This window comes from Bison bison, unplaced genomic scaffold (assembly GCF_000754665.1).
Source record: "Bison bison bison isolate TAMUID 2011002044 unplaced genomic scaffold, Bison_UMD1.0 scf7180017864168, whole genome shotgun sequence".
In the NCBI taxonomy this organism is placed as follows: domain Eukaryota; kingdom Metazoa; phylum Chordata; class Mammalia; order Artiodactyla; family Bovidae; genus Bison; species Bison bison.
Window position 1 is genome coordinate 435,398 of NW_011494740.1, and position 5,995 is coordinate 441,392.

At 44.1% G+C, this 5,995-nt stretch overlaps 1 protein-coding gene and 1 long non-coding RNA gene across 5 annotated transcripts in view; one reads left to right on the forward strand and one right to left on the reverse strand.

Annotated features, from left to right (window-relative positions):
• The window catches only part of LOC104990047, a 15,773-nt gene that overhangs the window by 9,110 nt on the left and 668 nt on the right, over positions 1 to 5,995 (reverse strand). The window lies entirely within an intron of this gene.
• ST3GAL6 (ST3 beta-galactoside alpha-2,3-sialyltransferase 6) overlaps positions 4,886 to 5,995 on the forward strand; it is an 88,930-nt gene continuing 87,820 nt past the window's right edge. For 2 of the 4 annotated variants that reach the window (XR_825456.1, XM_010841926.1), the window contains exon 1: positions 4,896 to 5,753. The gene's annotated coding sequence lies outside the window, so the exon portion shown is untranslated. Of the gene's footprint in view, positions 5,754 to 5,995 lie in introns of all 4 variants that reach the window. The other 2 variants (XM_010841936.1, XM_010841935.1) reach the window with 2 other exon arrangements.

Genomic DNA, 5,995 nt, shown 5'->3' on the forward strand with positions numbered 1-5,995 from the left:
TAGGTTGGTCATAGCTTTTCTTCCAAGGAACAAGCATCTTTTAATTTCATGGCTGCAATCACCATCTGCAGTGATTTTGGAGCCCCCAAAATAAACTCTCTCACAGTTTCCACTGTTCCCCATCTATTTGCCATGAAGTGACGGGACCAGATGCCATGATCTTCGTTTTCTGAATGTTGAGCTTTAAGCCAACTTTTTCACTCTCCTCTTTCACTTTCATCAAGAGGCTTTTGAGTTCCTCTTCACTTTCTGCCATAAGGGTGGTGTCATCTGTATATCTGAGGTTATTGGTATTTCTCCCAGCAATCTTGATTCCAGCTTGTGCTTCTTCAGCCCAGCATTTCTCATGATGTACTCTGCATATAAGTTAAATAAGCAGGGTGACAATATACAGCCTTGATGTACTCCTTCCCTGATCTGATAGCAGCCACCAAATTGCCCTCTAAAAAGGAAGTAGTTCTTTACACTTACTTGAATAGATTCCTTGCCACCTTTGCCAGAAATTCATTAACTCACTTATTTTTAAAAAAAGATTCACTTATTTTATTTTTGGCTGTGCTGGGTCTTTGTTGCAGTGTTCAGGCTTCTCCTTGTGGTGGCTTCTCTTGTCACGGAGCATGACTCTAGAGCAGTTGAGTTCCAGTAGTTGCAGCATCTGGGCTGCATAGTTGTGAAACCCACATCCCCTGCACTGGCAGGAAGATTCTTAAGCACTGGATAGCTAGTGGAGCTCTCATTAACTCTTTCACCGCCCCCCCCCTTTTTTTTTTGCTTCTCTGATTTCTCATTACTGTCTAGATTTTTTCACATAGTTTTATTATTTAAAAAAGACACTAAAATTTTTGCAAGTTTTTGGATAATTTGTATTTCTTCAGTGAATTGCTTGCTGATGTTCTGTGCTCTATTTTTAAATGGGTTGTCTTATTTTTTGTTTTTTGATCCATAGGAATTCTTAATTTATTCTGGATATTAACCATTTTTAATAATATTGCAATCATTTTCCATCAGCTGTCTTAATTGTGCCTCCCATCATATAGATACTGACATGCTCCTGTGCTTAGAACACTTTGAGCCCCAGTTCCACCCTCCTCTGCTAGCTTGTTGAAGGAGAGTAAATACAGTCCCTGATAACTACTGAGCCACTAAGACCTCTGAAACCTTGACAGGACAAGCACAATCAGGAGACACTATCATTTATGAAGTGGCAAATAAGCTTTCTGGTAGACTTGAATTCCTTTCTCATGCACTCACAATTCTGGGGAAAACAATACAATGTTTATTTATGTATGCAAACATGTAGCTGATACCCTGCTCTGGAATAGAGATGTTGGAGAAGTTAGGGTTCGCTTGAGAGTACTAACTGCCACTTTCTACATTGCTGGCAGAGTCATAGCTCTAAGTTAAGATTTACATTCCTTACACACTGGTTTATTATTTTTGAGATCCACATATCCTTGAATTGTCTTTTTGGCTGCACCAGGCAGTGTGATAGGTCTTAGTTTCCTGTGCTCAGTCACTTGGTCGGCTTTGACTCTTTGTGACCCCATGGACTGTAGTCCACCAGGCTCCTCTGTCCATGGAAGTCTCCAGGCAAGAATACTAGAGTAGGGTGCCATTACCTGCTCCAGGGGATCTTCCGGAATAAGGGGTGGATCCTGTGTCTCTTACATCTCCTGCACTGGTAGGCGGATTTTTTTACCACTGTGACAAATAATTGCTTGTAGGAGATAAAACCACAAGATAATCAGAAGACAGATCTGGCAGGATCTTTACCTAGAGTTGGAAGAAGGACTGTATGTTGGTCAAGTTCAGTCTTGAGCCAGGTACTGTTTAAAACTAAATCCCCCAAGCCTTGAGAATGTTAAGTTCAGTTCAGTTAAGTTGCTCAGTTGTGTCCTACTCTTTGCAACCCCATAGATTGTAGCACACCAGGCCTCCCTGTCCATCACCAACTCCCCAGGACTGATTTCCTCTAGGATGGACTGGTTGGATCTCCTTGCAGTCCAAGGGACTTTCAAGTCTTCTCCAACAACACAGTTCAAAAGCATCAATTCTTCGGTGCTCAGCTTTCCTTAGAGTCCAACCCTCACATCCATACATGACCACTGGAAAAACCATAGCCATGACTAGACAGACCTTTGTTGGCAAAGCAATGTCTCTGCTTTTTAATATGCTGTCTAGGTTGGTCATAACTTTTCTTCCAAGGAGCAAGCATCTTTTAATTTCATGGCTGCAGTCACCATCTGCATGATTTTGGAGCCCACAAAAATAAAGTCTGACACTGTTTCCATTGTTTCCCCATCTATTTCCCATGAAGCGATGGGACCAGATGCCATGATCTTAGTTTTCTGAGTGTTGAGGTTTAAGCCAACTTTTTCATTCTCCTCTTTCACTTTCATCAAGAGGCTCTTTAGTTCTTCTTCACTTTCTGCCATAAGGGTGGTGTTATCTGCATTTCTGAGGTTATTGCTATTTCTCACTGCACTCTTGATTCCAGCTTGTGCTTCATCCAGCCCAGCATTTCTCATGATGTACTCTGCATGTAAGTTAAATAAGCAGGGTGACAATATACAGCCTTGATGTACTCCTTTTCCTATTTGGAACCAGTCTGTTGTTCCAAGTCCAGTTGTAACTGTTGCTTCCTGACCTGCATACAGGTTTTTCAAGAGGCATGTCAGGTAGTCTGGTATTCCCATTTCTTTCAGAATTTTCCACAGTTTATTGTGATCCACACAGTCAAAGGCTTTGCCATAGTCAATAAAGCAGAAATAGATGTTTTTCTGGAACTCTCTTGCTTTTTTGATGATCCAGTGGATGTTGGCAATTTGATCTCTGGTTCCTTTGCCTTTTCTAAATCCAGCTTGAACATTTGGAAGTTCATAGTTCGTGTACTGTTGAAGCCTGGCTTGGAGAATTTTGAGCATTACTTTGCTAGCATGTGAGATGAGTACAACTATGCAGTAGTTTGAGCATTCTTTGGCATTGCCTTTCTTTGTGATTGGAATGAAAACTGACCTTTTCTAGTCCTGTGGCCCCTGCTGAGTTTTCCAAATTTGCTGGCATATTGAGAATGTTAAAGAAAACATTTTTTTTTCCCCCATAAACTTAAAAGAGGATATTGTGTGAAAGAGGTCTCTTGTCACTTTGTATCTCCAGTCCTGGGATTCATCTACTATGATCTGATGTGACCTGCTGAGAGTATGCCCCTACAAGTAGGTCTCTTCTGCATAGAGTAGACAGTCCTATGTCAATCATGCCAAGAAAGCCTGCTCTTGGTCTAGGGTGTGAGAATTTGGAAGGCAGATCATATATTGGGGTCAGGAAGAAATACTACTTTCTTGAACTTTAGACTGTGATTCTCCAGAGTGCTGAATGGCACTCCAGGCTGGCGTGGGGAACCTGGCTTTCACCGGTCCCTGGATACCCTGGGATACATCCCATCAAACAATGTCATTTTAATTCAAAGAGATCACACCATCTGTAATTAAAAAACAAACCTAGCAAACTGGTCCAACCCTATGTGTACACTGCCTAAATATTATGGTTTCAAGGACCTTTAAAAGACCCTGCATGTCCCAATAGTTCTCTATTTCCTGGCCCTTCCCCTCCCACTTTATTAGAATAAATCATCTATACAAAGGCTGAGTTAATTATCTTTACATTGTGAAAACATTGTAGCCCAGAGACTGCTACAAATTTACCCTGCTTAATTCTTTACCACCTTCCACAAGAATTCAAAAATTTTACATAGTTGCAATCATGTGCCCATGAAATAATGTATTCTGCATTAAAAAAAATCTTTGACATGTCAAAAGCACCTGCCCAGATAGTTACATAACAGGCAAAGCATTCTGGAAAGAGAGCTGATTTTGGTTCTAGGTACTTTCATTCAAATCACAGCTCCAAAATGGGTTGGTATGATCTTGGGCATATTACATAACCTCCTGACTCCACTTTGTCATTTCTGGGATAAGATTATTCTGGTTTGCGGGATGAATTGGAGGAACAGACATGATACATGAAGGGTAGCTGACTCATGGTAGGAAAGAACTGGTAGTTAATATCCATACTTCCTGATTTTTTTTGTGATAAGCATTGTGCCAAGAACTCTCTACCTCATCATCTATTTTAATCCTCATCACAACCCGTGAAGAGAGGTTGTACTCTCTCACTTTACAAAAGGAAGCACGTTGAGGTTAAGTCACTTGTTCAAGGTCACACAGGACAGAGGAGGCAGTGGAATTTGAACTAGGTCATGGTGAGTAGTGTCTTCTTGGCCAATACTGACTATGAAGAAGCACAAATGTCACCTAAGAATAATGGACTGCCTCTTCCCTTAGCACATGACTTTGCAGATTCAAGAATCCTAGGAAAGGGACTTCCCTGGCAGTCTACTGTTTAAGACTTCACCTTCCAATGCCTGGTCAGGGAGTCAAGGTCTCATGTGCCCTGGGGATGAAACACTAAAACATAAAATAGAAGCAATATTGTAACAAATTCCACAGAGACTAACAAAAAATGGTCCACATCTTAAAAAAAAAAAAGTCCTAGGAAAGCTAGAGAGTAGGAGGTAAAATCACTGCTTTAATTCTGAAGATGATGAACATAAGAAGGGTAATAAACTCAGCAGAACCTAAAAGAGCATAGTAACTTCAAGAAAAATGGGCCCAGTTGGACAAATACCCTCTTCTTTGTGGTTCAGTCAGTAGAGAATTTGCCTGCAATGCAGAAAACCACCTAAAATGCAGGAGGCCCAGATTCATTTCCTGGGTGAGGTGAGGAAGATTCCTTGAGGGAAGGAAATAACCCACTTCAGTATTCTTGCCTGGAAATTCCATGGACAGAGGAGCCTGGAGGTCTACAGTCCATGGGGTCTCAAAGAGTCAGACACAGTTGAGGAACTAATCCATCACCACCACTCAGATGTCTGAGGTACCACCTTTGTAATTACAAAATCTGTGTGGGTTACTACAAAGGCAATTTGTAGAAAGGGTACCGGTTGGGGAATTCCTGAACTCTCTGGGTTTTTTTAATTGTGTGTGTGTGCTCAGCCGAGTCGGATTCTTTGATAAAATTGGGAAAATAACAAGTGCTGCCTCCTAGGGCTGTTGTTAAAATCAACACCAACACCAGAAGGTCCATCACAAAGGACTTTGTTTCAGGGCCTGACACGTTACTCACTCTGAACTGCACCCAAGTCTGTGGCTCTTCTCCCAGGGCATATGATTTATTTCACAAACACTGACATTTAAAAAATACAGCTATCCAAGTATCATCACTATAGTACACGCATTTCTCAAGGGAGACCTATTTTAACAAGCAAATACACATTTCGTCTTCCTTCCCCCTAACGCATCGTTTCCTCCAAAAGACAAAAAGCACTAACACATTTGTCCTTGAAGGGCAGAGCCCAGAAATTCTGGTCTCTCTGGACACTCCCGCCCTTTCTGCTGGGGACCAACCGCCTGCCCCGCCTCGTGTCACAGAAGTCCCCGCCGAGCCAAGCAAAAAGTGTTTACTTCTGCCGCCTGCCAGCCCGGCGGGGAGGAGAAAGCTCCCTAGCCGCCCCTCTCTTTCTCCCCTGCAGCTTTCAAACAAACCGGGGCGGGAAAGGAGTGTCTCCTTGGCTGTGGAACCTGATCCTCCTACCTCGTCCAAAGCCACCCGCCGCTTTCCCCGGGCCTTCCCTTGGTGATTTTCCTGTCCGGGACGCCCGGGGAGGGCGCGTGGCTGGAGTCCCGCCAGCCGGAAAGGTAGGGGCTCGGCCGCGCTCCAGCCTCGCCCGCCCGGGGACGCCGGGCCCCAGCGGCTCTCTCTGCACCTCACTGCCCCGCACCTTCCTCGGCGCACTCGGCGGCGGCCACAGCCGCTGCCGCGAGAGGAGCTTCCCCGCGACTCCGGAGGCGCTCGGCGCAGTCGCCGAGGATCCGGCCCCGGGCGCTGTGGGCAGCGCACGCGCCGCCGGGCGCCTCGGATTTCTCGCTGGTCCCCCGCC